Source organism: Myxine glutinosa, chromosome 9 (assembly GCF_964187855.1).
Source record: "Myxine glutinosa chromosome 9, kmMyxGlut1.1, whole genome shotgun sequence".
NCBI classification, from domain to species: Eukaryota; Metazoa; Chordata; class Myxini; order Myxiniformes; family Myxinidae; genus Myxine; species Myxine glutinosa.
Window position 1 is genome coordinate 20,908,282 of NC_136269.1, and position 18,724 is coordinate 20,927,005.

General features: G+C 40.2%; 1 protein-coding gene across 5 annotated transcripts in view; it reads left to right on the forward strand.

Annotated features, from left to right (window-relative positions):
• Nucleotides 1-304: 304 nt before the first annotated feature.
• GGCT (gamma-glutamylcyclotransferase) overlaps nt 305-18,724 on the forward strand; it is a 110,586-nt gene continuing 92,166 nt past the window's right edge. Inside the window, exon 1 of one of the 5 annotated variants that reach the window (XM_078784156.1) lies at nt 305-431. The gene's annotated coding sequence lies outside the window, so the exon portion shown is untranslated. Of the gene's footprint in view, nt 432-1,765; nt 1,899-18,724 lie in introns of those variants that run through there. The other 4 variants (XM_078784157.1, XM_068102188.2, XM_068102189.2 and 1 more) reach the window with 4 other exon arrangements.

Sequence of the window (18,724 nt, forward strand, 5' to 3'; positions counted from 1 at the left end):
CCACCAATCGTTGTTTAGGTCAACATGTGCCAAAAGGTCAACATAGGCCAAAGGTCAACAACTTAGATGAAATTTCTAAAATCCTAAATTTTCATCTGATTGACTTGAAATTTGAAGAGGATTTGCATATCAGATCACTGAATTCAACCACTAATTATGTTTGAGGTCTACATTGGCCAAAAGGTCAACATTTTGTTTCTTGATCACCATTGAGAGACGGGGCTAAAAACGATTCATAGCACGATATCTCAAAAAGTTATGGATGGATTCGGATGAACCTTGGGGGATGAGTTGCTTCGGTGACAAGAACAAGCCGATTAGACTTTGGTTCAGGTCCAGATCCAGACCCGGGATACAAAACGTATCAGTGGGATTCAAAATGTAAACTGTTCAGCCTGGCGGAGGTACGCGCTCTACCGAGTGTCATGAAGGTATGTTTTGAGGAAAGAAAGGTACGTTATGTTTACAACCCATGCAGAGGAAATGAGGTTAAATGCATGATTTTTTTTTTGCGAGTGATCGAGGCAGCGGTTTATTATAAACCGCCCACATAAAACTTTTGTACAATCAAGAGGACACCTGAGTTTTTGTACATAAAAAAACTGAACAACACGCCATCTCTCATGAAAGAAAGGTAAGTTTTTATTACAACCCATGCGGAGAAAAGAAAATAGTCATGATTGGTGGTGGTTTGTGTGCAGCATGTGGCTGCTTGGTCGCATCGTTTTCTGCGGGTACAGCTGTACCACTGTTGCGATGCCCCCATTACTCATTTTGAACTTTGAAGACTTGAAGTGTGATTTTACATTCCGTGGATGTTTCGCTGGTTCCAATTAATTATTTTAAATTTTGAATGTAACACAAGTAAGCAGCACTTTCCATTTGTTAACCCTTTGCGATTACTCAGCCAGTGTTTAAACCTCCCAGGCTCGAAGCAGAAGCTCTAACAATTACACCATCGAGTCTGCTTTTTTTTAAAAACGCAACAATAAAACCGAGATTGGTTAAAATATAATTATGTATCAATAAAACAAAACTTTTCACACTTTGGATTTGGTTCAAAAAGGAAATACTTTCCTGGTGACATATGTATATAAACTGTCCCCCCATTACGTCTTATCGACCTCGTTCATATCCTTTAAAAGTTTAAATATTTGCTCCACGAGATAGAACACGGAGAGTACATTGTGAATAGTACAGAGGAACAGGGCAAAGGTTGCACAAGCCGCACCCATTTTTGCGCACGACCCGATATTAAGCCACACCCATTTTTGCGCACGACCCGATATTAAGCCTCACCCATTTTTGCGCACGACCCGATATTAAGCCACACCCATTTTTGCGCACGACCCGATATTAAGCCACACCCATTTTTGCGCACGACCCGATATTAAGCCACACCCATTTTTGCGCACGACCCGATATTAAGCCACACCCATTTTTGCGCACGACCCGACATTCACACCCATTTTGCGCACGACATGATAATAAACCACGCCCATATTTGCGGACGACGAGGCAAATAACATTTTTTTGATGCGGTCAAAAATCCCCTTTGCGCACGACACAATCCACGCCGATTGGCACATCGCGGCAATAATCCGCGCCCATTTTGCGAACGGCGCGATAGCAAGCCACGCCTATGTCACTTTCAACGCGATAATAAGCCACATCCATTTTGCGCACGGCGCGATAGTAAGCCACGCCCAAGCACGCACAACGCGATAATAAGTCACGCCCATTTTGCAGACGGTACATTTTGCGCACGTCCCGATGGTAAGCCACGCCCATGTCACGCACAACGCGATAATAGGCCGCGCCCATTTTTGCGCCCGATCCCCGGACCCCGATCCTTGGGGAAGGCACATCGACAAATTGCGTACATCCCAACGGAAAAGGCAAGCAACCTTTTTAACCCCCAACTTTGTGTCAGTCCGGATTACGGGGAGTTATATTTTTTGCTGCTTTCAATCTGTCGCGTCCGTCTGGACTCTGGAGCGTCGAATCGAAAATGAGTAGGCCTACAAGTACAAGTACAACCCGAAAATGTATCCAATAATATTGGCATGACGCACGTCAAAAGGTTTTGGAATTTTGTGGATTCAAATATTTTTTATGGAAAATTGTTACCTACTTCGGTCAAGTCGTGGTCTGGTGACATTAAGATCATTCATTTATTTTGTCGTTCATTCGTTTTTCATTTATTTATTTATTCATTCATTTGTCGAAAGTATCTTATTTTATCATTCAGTAATTCATTTATTTTAAGTCACGTGCAACTTCTGGTGACGCTGACGATGAGATTTCTCCAAACATCGCTGTCCTGCTCCCCAAAGCTCGAGCAGAGACCACTTGGGGGCAGCCATTACCCCATCCATCCAGCACGGACCATGTCTGCCTCAGGCCTCTTCCTCTTCTTCCCTTAGCTGTACCCAGCATGGTCGATTTCGACAGACTTTCGTTTTCTGCACTCATGATGTGTCCAAAGTTTGACAGTTTCTGTTTTAGCTCACCTGGAACGAAGTTCAGGTGAGCTTATGCGATGGTGCGTTGTCCATCCGTCCGTGAAACTTCTTCTCCGAAACCGCTGATGGGATTGTGACCAAATTTGGCACAAATTATATTTGTTGTGTTGTGACTAACTAAAGTTTGTTCACGGCATTTTAAAAAATCGGGGTCTAAGGAGGTTTACTAGGGGTCAAAGTGGATCCAGGTTTAACCCCCCAAAATAGGAATTTGCTTTTTCCTCAGAAACTACACACACAATTTCAATGAAACTTGACCACAACCTTCATCACCCGTGTTGTACCAAGGTTTGTTCATGGTATTAAAAAAAATCTGCCCCTTTAGGGATTTACAGGGGGTTGCCCTCCAAAATAGGTATTTGCTCTCTTCTCAGAAACTACACAAACAATTTCGATGAAACTTCACCACATCCTCAATGACCCATGATGTACCAATGTTTGTTGAAGGCATTAGAAAAATTGGGGTCTCAGGAAGTACACGGGGTTGGGGCAGGGTGGGCTGCCCCCCAAAATAGGTATTTTTTTCTTTGTTTGTTTATAGTCTTATGATTATGTCACGATGATTCGACATGCTGCCCTGTCTTCCAGCAAGCATTGAAATTGGTTTAAAATACCCTTAGTCGGTGCAGTATACTGTTTATTCCACCAGGTGAGCACCAGGGATATTGTCCCTATGTTTACTTTTAGCATCAGCACTTCCAATCAAAGGAGGCACAAATCGCTCCTCCCTTTATATGGGATCGTTTCTCTGCATGCAACTTTAACATGGGGACTGAAAATTCGTTTCTCGGCTTCTACTGGATGAATTCGGCTGCAAATTTGAGAAGTAAATGCTTTGTACGTCGAGGTAACAGGTTCGAAATTTCAGCAACGTCTGTTTCCATAGCTTGGAGAAAATGCCAAACTATAGAAAATAAGGGACATTCCATAACTTGTAGAAAATGCCAACAATATAAAATAAGGGGCATTCCATGGCTTGTAGAAAATGCGAACAATATAAAATAAGGGGCGTTCCATGGCTTGTAGAAAATGCCAAACAATATAAAATAAGGGGCGTTCCATGGCTTGTAGAAAATGCCAAACAATATAAAATAAGGGGCATTCCATAGCTTGTAGAAAATGCCAAACAATATAAAATAAGGGGCGTTCTATGGCTTGTAGAAAATGCCAAACAATATAAAATAAGGGGCATTCCAGAGCTTGTAAAAATGCCAAACAATATAAAATAAGGGGCGTTCTATGGCTTGTAGAAAATGCCAAACAATATAAAATAAGGGGCATTCCATAGCTTGTAGAAAATGCCAAACAATATAAAATAAGGGGCGTTCCACGGCTTGTAGAAAATGCCAAACAATATAAAATAAGGGGCGTTCCATAGCTTGTAGAAAATGCCAAACAATATAAAATAAGGGGCGTTCTATGGCTTGTAGAAAATGCCAAACAATATAAAATAAGGGGCATTCCAGAGCTTGTAAAAATGCCAAACTATAGAAAATAAGGGGCGTTCCATGGCTTGTAGAAAATGCCAAACAATATAAAATAAGGGGCATTCCATGGCTTGTAGAAAATGCCAAACAATATAAAATAAGGGGCGTTCCATGGCTTGTAGAAAATGCCAAACAATATAAAATAAGGGGCATTCCACAGCTTGTAGAAAATGCCAAACAATATAAAATAAGGGGCGTTCCATGGCTTGTAGAAAATGCCAAACAATATAAAATAAGGGGCATTCCATAGCTTGTAGAAAACGCCAAACAATATAAAATAAGGGATATTCCATAGCTTGTAGAAAATGCCAAACAATATAAAATAAGGGGCGTTCCATGGCTTGTAGAAAATGCCAAACAATATAAAATAAGGGATATTCCATAGCTTGTAGAAAATGCCAAACAATATAAAATAAGGGGCGTTCCATGGCTTGTAGAAAATGCCAAACAATATAAAATAAGGGATATTCCACAGCTTGTAGAAAATGCCAAACAATATAAAATAAGGGGCGTTCCATGGCTTGTAGAAAATGCCAAACAATATAAAATAAGGGGCATTCCATAGCTTGTAGAAAACGCCAAACAATATAAAATAAGGGGCGTTCCATGGCTTGTAGAAAATGCCAAACAATATAAAATAATGGACATTCCATAGCTTATAGAAAACGCCAAACAATATAAAATAAGGGGCATTCCATAGCTTGTAGAAAATGCCAAACAATAGAAAATGAGGGGCATTCCATGGCTTGTAGAAAATGCCAACAATATAAAATAAGGGGCATTCCATGGCTTGTAGAAAATGCCAAACAATATAAAATAAGGGGCGTTCCATAGCTTGTAGAAAATGCCAAACAATAGAAAATAAGGGGCATTCCATGGCTTGTAGAAAATGCCAAACAATATAAAATAAGGGGCATTCCATGGCTTGTAGAAAATGCCAAACAATATAAAATAAGGGGCATTCCATAGCTTGTAGAAAATGCCAAGCAATATAAAATAAGGGGCATTCCATGGCTTGTAGAAAATGCCAAACAATAGAAAATGAGGGGCATTCCATAGCTTGTAGAAAATGCCAAACAATATAAAATAAGGGGCGTTCCATAGCTTGTAGAAAATGCCAAACAATAGAAAATGAGGGGCATTCCATGGCTTGTAGAAAATGCCAAACAATATAAAATAAGGGGCATTCCATAGCTTGGAGAAAATGCCAAGCAATATAAAATAAGGGGCATTCCATGGCTTGTAGAAAATGCCAAACAATAGAAAATGAGGGGCATTCCATAGCTTGTAGAAAATGCCAAACAATATAAAATAAGGGGAATTCCATAGCTTGTAGAAAATGCCAAACAATAGAAAATGAGGGGCATTCCAGAGCTTGTAGAAAATGCCAAACAAAAGAAAATAAGGGACATTCCTTAGCTTGTAGAAAATGCCAATCAATATAAAATAAGGGGAATTCCATGGCTTGTAGAAAATGCCAAACAAAAGAAAATAAGGGACATTCCATATCTTGTAGAAAATGCCAAACAATATAAAATAAGGGGAATTCCATAGCTTGTAGAAAATGCCAAACAATAGAAAATGAGGGGCATTCCAGAGCTTGTAGAAAATGCCAAACAAAAGAAAATAAGGGACATTCCTTAGCTTGTAGAAAATGCCAATCAATATAAAATAAGGGGAATTCCACAGCTTGTAGAAAATGCCAAACAATATAAAATAAGGGGCATTCCATAGCTTGTAGAAAATGCCAAGCAATATAAAATAAGGGGCGTTCCATGGCTTGTAGAAAATGCCAAACAATAGAAAATGAGGGGCATTCCATAGCTTGTAGAAAATGCCAAACAATATAAAATAAGGGGAATTCCATAGCTTGTAGAAAATGCCAAACAATAGAAAATGAGGGGCATTCCAGAGCTTGTAGAAAATGCCAAACAAAAGAAAATAAGGGACATTCCTTAGCTTGTAGAAAATGCCAATCAATATAAAATAAGGGGAATTCCATAGCTTGTAGAAAATGCCAAACAATAGAAAATGAGGGGCATTCCAGAGCTTGTAGAAAATGCCAAACAATAGAAAATGAGGGGAATTCCATAGCTTGTAGAAAATGCCAAACAATATAAAATAAGGGGAATTCCATAGCTTGTAGAAAATGCCAAACAAAAGAAAATAAGGGACATTCCATAGCTTGTAGAAAATGCCAATCAATATAAAATAAGGGGTGTTCCATGGCTTGTAGAAAATGCCAAACAATATAAAATAAGGGGCGTTCCATGGCTTGTAGAAAATGCCAAACAATATAAAATAAGGGGTGTTCCATGGCTTGTTGAAAATGCCAAACAATATAAAATAAGGGGCGTTCCATGGCTTGTAGAAAATGCCAAACAATATAAAATAAGGGGCATTCCATAGCTTGTAGAAAATGCCAAACAATATAAAATAAGGGGTGTTCCATGGCTTGTTGAAAATGCCAAACAATATAAAATAAGGGGTGTTCCATGGCTTGTAGAAAATGCCAAACAATATAAAATAAGGGGCGTTCCATAGCTTGTAGAAAATGCCAAACAATAGAAAATAAGGGGCATTCCATAGCTTGTAGAAAATGCCAAACTATAGAAAATGAGGGGCATTCCATAGCTTGGACAAAATGCCAAATAATATAAAATAAGGGGCGTTCCATAGCTTGTAGAAAATGCCAAACAATAGAAAATGAGGGGCATTCCATAGCTTGCAGAAAATGCCAAACAATATAAAATAAGGGGCATTCCATAGCTTGTAGAAAATGCCAAACAATATAAAATAATGGACATTCCATAGCCTGTAGAAAATGCCAAGCAATATAAAATAAGGGGAATTCCATAGCTTGTAGAAAATGCCAAACAATATAAAATAAGGGGCGTTCCATAGCTTGTAGAAAATGCCAAACAATAGAAAATAAGGGGCATTCCATAGCTTGTATAAAATGCCAAACTATAGAAAATGAGGGGCATTCCATAGCTTGGACAAAATGCCAAACAATATAAAATAAGGGGCATTCCATAGCTTGTAGAAAATGCCAAACAATAGAAAATGAGGGGCATTCCATAGCTTGTAGAAAATGCCAAACAATATAAAATAAGGGGCATTCCATAGCTTGTAGAAAATGCCAAACAATATAAAATAAGGGGCATTCCATAGCTTGTAGAAAATGCCAAACAATAGAAAATGGGGGGCATTCCATGGCTTGTAGAAAATGCCAACAATATAAAATAAGGGGCACCAGAGCTTGGAGAAAATGCCAAACAATAGAAAATGAGGGGCATTCCATTGCTTGTAGAAAATGCCAAATAATAGAAAATAAGGGACATTCCATAGCTTGTAGAAAATGCCAAACTATAAAATAAGGGGCGTTCCATGGCTTGTAGAAAACGCCAAACAATATAAAATAAGGGGCGTTCCATAGCTTGCAGAAAATGCCAAACAATAGAAAATGAGGGGCATTCCATAGCTTGGAGAAAATGCCAAACAATATAAAATAAGGGGCATTCCATAGCTTGTAGAAAATGCCAAACAATATAAAATAAGGGGCATTCCATAGCTTGTAGAAAATGCCAAACAATATAAAATAAGGGGCGTTTCATAGCTTGTAGAAAATGCCAAACAATATAAAATAAGGGGCGTTCCATGGCTTGTAGAAAATGCCAAACAATATAAAATAAGGGGCGTTCCATGGCTTGTAGAAAATGCCAAACAATATAAAATAAGGGGCATTCCATGGCTTGTAGAAAATGCCAAACAATATAAAATAAGGGGCGTTCCATGGCTTGTAGAAAATACCAAACAATATAAAATAAGGGACATTCCATAGCTTGTAGAAAATGCCAAACAATATAAAATAAGGGGCGTTCCATGGCTTGTAGAAAATGCCAAACAATATAAAATAAGGGGCGTTCCATGGCTTGTAGAAAATGCCAAACAATCTCTATATATAAAGGAGGAGTGTCTGTGTGTCTGTCTGGATGTCCACTTATAACTCAAGAACTACACATCGGAGAAAAGTTTTAGACACAGATTCGGAATCAGCATAAAATTCCGGTGGTTATAGGCTATTTTTTATTTTAATATCAATGGTTTAAAAAACCGCGCCAGCTGCAATTCCATGGTGTAGTTTGTGGCGGCGCTATTGCCCCTTTCCGCTCCCATGACGCATTGCGGTTCCGATTCGCGATAAGGTCTATGCGCTATCACCGACACTTTCCCACCTTTTCCATACCTTTTAATCAGATTTACCTTGTCGTCCATCGTAACCACATTACGCTTGGAAACACTAGCATTATCCTTCTTTGGACCCATGGCTAACACAGACACAGTAAAGGAATACTGTATGTCGCCTCTGTTTTGAATGAGAATCAGCGGTTGCGCGTACGTACAGTATACTGTACGTACATATTTCTATATTTTAAATGTGCTTTTTATTGTATTTTAAATTGTTTTTTAGCTTGTTTTATTGTTAATTTATGTACTATTTTATTTATTTTAAATATATTTTTAAGGAAAACAAATGTTTTCACGTCCGTAGGAGTGACGTAATGTCGCACATAATGACGTTCGCTGCCCGGTCATGAAAGAAATTATGATTCTCTTGACAAAGTGACATGCAGATCAGGCAGTAAACCTCCCAACTGAGTTTCTCAACAGTCGTCAGCCTCAATTCTAAAATCCTGAATTTTCATCCTATTGACTTGAACTTTGAATAGGATTTACATATCGGCTTACTGAATTAAACCACCAACTATTTTTGAGATCGGCGTAGGCTAAAAGGTCAACGTAGGCCAAAGGTCAACCACTTTTTTTTTTAGTTTCTAAAATCCTCAATTTTCATCCGATTCACTTGAAATTTGAATGGGATTTACATATCCACCGTTTGCCCTTCACGTGAATCGTGGTGGTCCCTCTCGGCTCTCCCCCCGTTGGTATTTTTGTGCACATAAGATTGTTCACGGTTCTGTTTAAATATTATTTAAATATGTATAACCTTTCCCCTTCAGTGTTTTACTCAGTGGTATTTTACAACACGCTGTTTTTCTTCCTATTTAAAAGGCTTTTCTCAATTTCCTCTCCAACTCTTTCCACCTCAAAAAAAAGAAATTCAATATCTTATACGTCTCCCTCACTACATGGTCTAAATTCACATTCATTCCATCCCCCCTCCATCATTCTGAACGGATTGCTAACTTGAAAATCACAACAAACCCAATTTGTTTTCAATGTTCGTCTTTCATTAATCGTCCACTTTCTAAACTCCCCTCTTGCCCCTCCCATCCAAATCCCTCCCCTTGCACCTACACTCCTAAACTCCCCCCTTGCCCCGCCACTCTTAAACTCCCCCCCTACCCCTCCACTCCTGAACTCCCCCCTTGCCCTTCCACTCCTGAACTCCCCCCTTGCCCTTCCCCTCCTAAACTCCCCCCTCACTCCTCCCCTTCAAAACTCCCCCCCAACCCCTCCCATTCAAATCTCCCCCCATACCATTCCTCTCCAATTCTCCCTCCTCCCCCCTCCTCCTCAAAGCTGCCTCCTCCCCACTTCGTCTCCCTTCTATCTCATACCTCCACCCCCCCCCAACCTTCTTCTTTCCTCTGCCCCCCCTCAAACAACCCCTCTCTGTGCCTCATCCCTTCACCTTCAAACCTTTCATCCTCCTCATCCTTCCCTTTCTTGGAACTCTTCTGCAATCGCTGACACACTAACAACTGCTCTCCCTACCTCCCCCTCGCATCCTTCATCTTACCCTACTCCTCCCCTCCCCTGTCCTGTACCCGATGCTCCCCCTCTCTCTTCATTAACGGTATGGACCTCAAACATCCGGGGCCTTCGCTCAAACCTGACTGATCTCTCCATACAGGTTGCTTCTGACAATCCAGACTTGATCTGCTTAACAGAGACTTTCCTCCTTCAAGATGTCTCTGATTCCTTAATATCTCTTCCTGGTTACTCCCTCCTCCGGTATGATAGACCTGAGCCTCGGCCTGGTGGTGGGGTGGCTATCTTTATCAAAAACTCTCTTCCTCACTCTCCTTGCACTGCCCTCTCTCCTCCTCACCCCCAGGAGTACCTCTGGCTACGGCTTCCTCTCCGCTCCCACCTTTTGTTCATATGTGTTCTGTACCGTCCCCCAAACAGTGATGACTCCATCTACAATTCACTGTCTGACAACATGGACCAACTTCTATCCACTCATCCCAACTCTCTCTTCCTCATATGTGGTGACTTCAATTGTCATCATGCCACCTGGTTGGGTGTGGGTTCCTCTCTCACCAGTCATGGCACCTCAGCAAAGGACTTCTGTGACTCACTGGGATTGACACAATCTGTCAATTTCCCGACCCGGATCTCAGCCAATGGAGTATCTTCTCTTCTAGACTTGGTTATGACTAACTTCCCTGCTAATGTCTGCTGCTCTTCTTCTGCTCCAATCGGTTCTTCTGATCATGTGCTTGTCAAAGTGGACATCTCTCTGGCCATTCTCAGAGAGCCTCCTCAGCGTCGGCGAGTCTGGCATTTCACTCAGGCCGACTGGGACGGTCTTCAAGCAGCCATCAATCGTCTGGATTGGTCTCCCATCTCCACTGCCTCTGACATCAATTCTTCCTGGGAATTCTTCCAAAGCAAACTGATCTCTCTCATGCACAGATTTATCCCATCTCGCCTTCAGTTGTCTTACCCTTCCTCCCGTCCATGGTACACTGAATCTTGTGGTGAGGCAGTTGCCCTGAAACAACTTGCCTTTGCCTCTTGGAAGGCTAATCCAACTGAAGGAAATCTCAGTTCCTTCCACCAAGCTCGGAACAAGTGTGTGTCTACCCTCAGGAGTGCCAGGAAGCACTATCTCTCCTCACTCAAGAATGAACTCTCAAACCTGTCTCCTTCCTCCAAATCCTGGTGACGTCTGGTCAAATCCGTTTCTGGTGTTTGTTCCCCCTCCATCCCCTCCCTTACCTCAAATGGCCACACAGTTGACATCGCACGTGACAAAGCCGAATGCCTCAACTCTGTGTTTGCCTCAAAATCCTTAGTCCCAAACCCATCTCTCTCTGTTCCCACCTTTCCCAGTCGAACCAAACTGCTCCTGGACTCTGTGACCTTCTCTCCTGACAAGGTGGAGGAGTTTTTGTCAAACCTCGACTCTGATTCTGCAACTGGACCAGATGGCATCAGCCCACGGGTCCTAAAATCCTGCTCTGCCGCTCTATCTCACCCTCTCTCTGTTCTTTTCACCCTATCCTTTGCTCAAGGTCATCTGCCAGCATCCTGGAAATCAGCAAACATTACCGCTTTACACAAAAAAGGTGCAAAAACAGATCCTTGCAACTACAGACCAATCAGCCCGCTCCCAATTATCAGCAAAGTCATGGAATCCATCATTGCTTCGGATATGAAATCTTTCCTCTTCTCCAATGGCTTGATCTCTGATCATCAATTTGGTTTCAGACCAGGTCACTCTACTCTGGACATGCTGCTTCTGCTGTCTCAACAATGGATGGAGGTCCTCAATGCCAAACAGGAAATCAGAGCTGTCTCCCTTGACATATCACGTGCCTTCGATACGGTCTGGCACCCAGCTCTGCTCACCAAACTCTCCTCCTATGGTATCCATGGAAATCTCCATGCATGGCTTGCGGACTTCCTCTCTGGTCGTAGTCAACGTGTGGCCCTGAATGGATTTCTCTCATCTCCCCTTCCCGTTCAGGCTGGAGTTCCCCAAGGCAGTGTGCTGGGCCCTGTGCTTTTTCTGGTCTTTATCAATGATCTCTCCGACTCTCTGGAAAATCCTCTGTATCTCTTTGCTGATGACTCCACTCTCTGCCGCTCCATTCCTCTTCCCTCAGATCGGCAGTCTGCAGCCTCCTCACTCTCTGAAGACCTGGACAAAATCACAGACTGGTCAAACATGTGGAACATGTCTTTCAATCCTGACAAATCTCACACTCTTACTATGTCTCTCCGAAAAGATCGACTGGACAACCCTCCCATCTACTTTCTCAACAATCCTCTCCAAGAAGTTCTGTTGCTCAAGCTTTTGGGTCTCACCATCTGCCATGATCTTTCTTGGGAAAACCACATTTCCAAGCTGGCCTCCAAAGCCAGTCGCCGACTGGGCATCCTCCGTCGTGCGAAGTCCTTCCTAGGCACACCTGAGCTCCTCACCACATACAAGGCTTTCATCCGCAGCTCAATGGAATACTGTTCTCCCCTATGGGCTGGTGCTCCTGCCTCACACCTGGCTCGGCTTCACGCTGTTGAATCCAAAGCTTTCAGAATCATTGGAATCTCCCGCGATGAAGCTATCTCTGAGGGCCTTTCACTCACTCACCGCAGGCAGGTAGGTGGTCTTTCTGTCTTCTACCGACTCCTCTCCGGCCTTGCTCCCCCAGCTCTCTCTGTGCTCTGTCCCCCAAATATTCCTACAGGTCGCACAAGATCTGCCAGCCACCCTCTGATGGTTAAACTGCCGAAATCTCGGCTCTCTGCTCACCTTCACTCTTTCATGCCTCTTTTCTCCCGCCTCTGGAACAAACTCCCACATTCACTTCAATCACACTCCTCCCTCCAGGTCTTCAAAACAGCTGTTCACCACCATCTCTTATCTTCCCCCATCCAAAACCTTGATCTTTTCTACCCCCACTAATTCACCCCAGATCCACCTTGTTTGAAATTCCAACTTCTTTCCTGGAAGTCTTGGCAGTGTCCATATGTTTTATACCTCTCCCATCATCCCCCACCCCCTTCCCATGCCTCCCCCCCAAAGCCCTCTCCCTCCCACAGTTCTCTCGATGTCTCCATGTCTCTCGGTCCCTGCTCTCAAATGTTGTGTTTGTGTCCTTCCCCCTCTCTCCCCATCTTGTCTTCCGCTCCCGATGTTATTTGTTTTGTGTGTCTGTTTGTCTTTCTGTGTGATTAATGTTCGCTCTTTCACGAGCCTCGATCTTGTATACAAAAAAAATAAAATAAAAAAAAATATAAAAAAATATCAGCAAACTGAATTCAACCAACAACTATTTTTGAGATCACCATAGGCCAAAAGAGCAACATAGGCTAAAAGTCAACAACAATTTCAAATTTCTAAAATCCTCAACTTTCATCTGATTGACTTGAAATGTGAAGAGGATTTGCATATCAGGTCACTGAAATTGAACCACCAATTCTTTTTGAGGTCAGCATAGGCCAAAAAGTAAACATAGGCCAAAGGTCAACAACTTAAGGTGAAGTTTTAAAAACCCTACATTTTGATCCAATTGACTTGAAATTTGGATAGGATTTGCATATCGGGTCACCTAATTCAACCACCAATTATTTTTGAGGTCTAAAGGTGAAAATATCAATATCGGCCAAATTTCTAAAATCGTCAATTTTCATCTAATTGACTTGAAATTTGAAGAGGATTTGCACATCAGATCACTGAATTAAACCACCAATTATTTTTGAGGTCAACATAGGCCAAAAGGTCAACAACTTATTTCAGGAATATTTCAAGACATATTTCTGGCGCAGGGGCAATCAATGAAGGTTGTAGACCTGAACTTCACAGAACAAGTGCTTGCCCATGGCCAGCTGTACGTGGGCTACTCGAGGGTTGAAAAACCAAGCAATCTTTATGTCTTGGCACCAAGTAAGAAAACCAGAAATGTTGCATACCCAGAGGTTTTGAGAAATTGAAAATTGAAAAAACGTCATGTCATGTAGGAAATGTACTGTGAAATTGCTCTAAAATATACATGTTCTTTTCATCATATATTTGTATTATTCTTATTCAACCCGGGCGAAGCCGGGTACCTCAGCTAGTATAAAATAAGGGGAGTTCCATAGCTTGGAGAAAATGCCAAACTATAGAAAATGAGGGGCGTTCCATGGCTTGTAGAAAATGCCAAACAATATAAAATAAGGGGCGTTCCATGGCTTGTAGAAAATGCCAAACAATATAAATGAAGGGGCATTCCATAGCTTGTAGAAAATGCCAATCAATATAAAATAAGGGGCGTTCCATGGCTTGTAGAAAATGCCAATCAATATAAAATAAGGGGCATTCCATGGCTTGTAGAAAATGCCAATCAATATAAAATAAGGGGCGTTCCATGGCTTGTAGAAAATGCCAAACTATAGAAAAAAAGGGGCATTCCATAACTTGTAGAAAATGCCAAATAATATAAAATAAGGGGTGTTCCATGGCTTGTAGAAAATGCCAAACAATATAAAATAAGGGGCATTCCATAGCTTGTAGAAAATGCCAAACTATAGAAAATAAGGGATATTCCATGGCTTGGAGAAAATGCCAAATAATATAAAAGAAGGGGCATTCCATAGCTTGGAGAAAATGCCAAACAATATAAAATAAGGGATATTCCATAGCTTGCAGAAAATGCCAACAATATGAAATAAGGGGCATTCCATAGCTTGGAGAAAATGCCAAACAATATAAAATAAGGGATATTCCATAGCTTGCAGAAAATGCCAACAATATAAAATAAGGGATATTCCATAGCTTGCAGAAAATGCCAAAAATATAAAATAAGGGATATTCCATAGCTTGGAGAAAATGCCAAACAATATAAAAGAAGGGGGCATTCCATAGTTTGGAGAAAATGCCAAACAATATAAAATAAGGGATATTCCATAGCTTGCAGAAAATGCCAACAATATAAAATAAGGGATATTCCATAGCTTGCAGAAAATGCCAAAAATATAAAATAAGGGATATTCCATAGCTTGGAGAAAATGCCAAACAATATAAAAGAAGGGGGCATTCCATAGTTTGGAGAAAATGCCAAACAATATAAAATAAGGGATATTCCATAGCTTGCAGAAAATGCCAACAATATAAAATAAGGGGCGTTCCATGCCTTGGAGAAAATGCCAAACTATAGAAAATGAGGGGCGTTCCATGGCTTGTAGAAAATGCCAAACAATATAAAATAAGGGGCATTCCATAGCTTGTAGAAAATGCCAAACTACAGAAAATAAGGGGCATTCCATAGCTTGTAGAAAATGCCAAACTATAGAAAATAAGGGATATTCCATAGCTTGCAAAAAATGCCAACAATATGAAATAAGGGGCATTCCATAGCTTGGAGAAAATGCCAAACAATATAAAATAAGGGATATTCCATAGCTTGCAGAAAATGCCAACAATATAAAATAAGGGATATTCCATAGCTTGCAGAAAATGCCAAAAATATAAAATAAGGGATATTCCATAGCTTGGAGAAAATGCCAAACAATATAACAGAAGGGCCATTCCATAGCTTGGACAAAATGCCAAACAATATAAAATAAGGGATATGCCATAGCTTGCAGAAAATGCCAACAATATAAAATAAGGGGCGTTCCATGCCTTGGAGAAAATGCCAAACTATAGAAAATGAGGGGCATTCCATGGCTTGTAGTAAATGCCAAACTATAGAAAATAAGGGGCATTCCATAGCTTGTAGAAAATGCCAAACAATATAAAATAAGGGATATTCCATAGCATGCAGAAAATGCCAACAATATAAAATAAGGGGTGTTCCATGGCTTGGAGAAAATGCCAAACTATATAAAATAAGGGGCGTTCCATAGTTTGTAGAAAATGCCAAACAATATAAAATAAGGGATATTCCATAGCATGCAGAAAATGCCAACATTATAAAATAAGGGGCGTTCCATGGCTTGGAGAAAATGCCAAACTATATAAAATAAGGGGCATTCCATGGCTTGGAGAAAATGCCAAACTATATAAAATAAGGGATATTCCATAGCTTGCAGAAAATGCCAACAATATAAAATAAGGGATATTCCAAAGCTTGTAGAAAATGCCAAACAATATAAAATAAGGGGCGTTCCATAGCTTGCAGAAAATGCCAAACAATATAAAATAAGGGGCGTTCCATAGCTTGAAGAAAATGCCAAACAATAGAAAAGAAGCGTCATTCCATGGCTTGGAGAAAATGCCAAACAATAGAAAAGAAGGGGCATTCCATAGCTTGTAGAAAATGCCAAACAATATAAAATGAGGGGCATTCCATAGCTTGTAGAAAATGCCAAACTATAGAAAATAAGGGGCGTTCCATAGCTTGTAGAAAATGCCAAACAATATAAAAGAAGGGGCATTCCATAGCTTGTGGAAAATGCCAAACAATATAAAATAAGGGGAGTTCCATAGCTTGTAGAAAATGCCAAACAATAGAAAATAAGGGGCGTTCAATAGCTTGTAGAAAATGCCAAACAATAGAAAATAAGGGGCATTCCATAGCTTGTAGAAAATGCCAAACAATATAAAATAAGAGATATTCCATAGCTTGTAGAAAATGCCAAACAATAGAAAATGAGGGGCATTCCATAGCTTGTAGAAAATGCCAAACAATAGAAAATAAGGGACATTCCATAGCTTGTAGAAAATGCCAAACAATATAAAATAAGGGGCGTTCCCTGGCGTGTAGAAAACGCCAAACAATATAAAATGAGGGGCATTCCATAGCTTGTAGAAAATGCCAAACAATAGAAAATAAGGTACATTCCATAGCTTGTAGAAAATGCCAAACAATAGAAAATGAGGGGCATTCCATAGCTTGTAGAAAATGCCAAACAATATAAAATAAGGGGCATTCCATAGCTTGTAGAAAATGCCAAACTATAGAAAATGATGGGCATTCCATAGCTTGTGGAAAATGTCTAACAATCGAAAATGAGGGGCATTCCATAGCTTGTAGAAAATGCCAAACAATATAAAATAAGGGGCATTCCATAGCTTGAAGAAAATGCCAAACAATAGAAAAGAAGCGTCATTCCATGGCTTGGAGAAAATGCCAAACAATATAAAATAAAGGACATTCCATAGCTTGGAGAAAATGCCAAACAATAGAAAAGAAGGGGCATTCCATAGCTTGAAGAAAATGCCAAACAATATAAAATAAGGGGCGTTCCATGGCTTGTCGAAAATGCCAAACAATATAAAATAAGGGGCATTCCATAGCTTGTAGAAAATGCCAAACAATATAAAATCAGGGGCATTCCATGGCTTGTAGAAAATGCCAAACAATATAAAATAAGGGGCATTCCATGGCTTGTAGAAAATGCCAAACAATATAAAATAAGGGGCATTCCATAGCTTGTAGAAAATGCCAAACAATATAAAATAAGGGGCGTTCCATGGCTTGTAGAAAATGCCAAACAATATAAAATAAGGGGTGTTCCATGGCTTGTAGAAAATGCCAAACAATATAAAATAAGGGGCATTCCATAGCTTGTAGAAAATGCCAAACAATATAAAATAAGGGGCGTTCCATGGCTTGTAGAAAATGCCAAACAATATAAAATAAGGGGCATTCCATAGCTTGTAGAAAATGCCAAACAATATAAAATAAGGGGCGTTCCATAGCTTGCAGAAAATGCCAAACAATATAAAATAAGGGGCATTCCATGGCTTGTAGAAAATGCCAAACAATATAAAATAAGGGGCATTCCACAGCTTGTAGAAAATGCCAAACTATAGAAAATGAGGGGCATTCCATAGCTTGTGGAAAATGTCTCACAATAGAAAATGAGGGGCATTCCATATCTTGTAGAAAATGCCAAACAATATAAAATAAATGGCATTCCACAGCTTGTAGAAAATGCCAAACTATAGAAAATGAGGGGCATTCCATAGCTTGTAGAAAATGCCAAACAATATAAAATAAGGGGCATTCCACAGCTTGTAGAAAATGCCAAACTATAGAAAATGAGGGGCATTCCATAGCTTGTGGAAAATATCTAACAATAGAAAATGAGGGGCATTCCATAGCTTGTGGAAAATGTCTCACAATAGAAAATGAGGGGCATTCCATATCTTGTAGAAAATGCCAAACAATATAAAATAAGGGGCGTTCCATAGCTTGTAGAAAATGCCAAACAATATAAAATAAGGGGCGTTCCATGGCTTGTAGAAAATGCCAAACAATATAAAATAAGGGGCGTTCCATGGCTTGTAGAAAATGCCAAACAATATAAATGAAGGGGCATTCCATAGCTTGTAGAACATGCCAATCAATATAAAATAAGGGGCGTTCCATGGCTTGTAGAAAATGCCAAACTATAGAAAAAAAGGGGCATTCCATAACTTGTAGAAAATGCCAAACAATATAAAATAAGGGGTGTTCCATGGCTTGTAGAAAATGCCAAACAATATAAAATAAGGGGCATTCCATAGCTTGTAGAAAATGCCAAACTATAGAAAATAAGGGATATTCGATAGCTTGGAGAAAATGCCAAACAATATAAAATAAGGGATATTCCATAGCTTGCAGAAAATGCCAACAATATGAAATAAGGGGCATTTCATAGCTTGGAGAAAATGCCAAACAATATAAAATAAGGGATATTCCATAGCTTGCAGAAAATGCCAACAATATAAAATAAGGGATATTCCATAGCTTGCAGAAAATGCCAAAAATATAAAATAAGGGATATTCCATAGCTTGGAGAAAATGCCAAACAATATAAAAGAAGGGGCATTCCATAGTTTGGAGAAAATGCCAAACAATATAAAATAAGGGATATTCCAGAGCTTGCAGAAAATGCCAACAATATAAAATAAGGGGCGTTCCATGCCTTGGAGAAAATGCCAAACTATAGAAAATGAGGGGCGTTCCATGGCTTGTAGAAAATGCCAAACTATAGAAAAAAAGGGGCATTCCATAACTTGTAGAAAATGCCAAACAATAT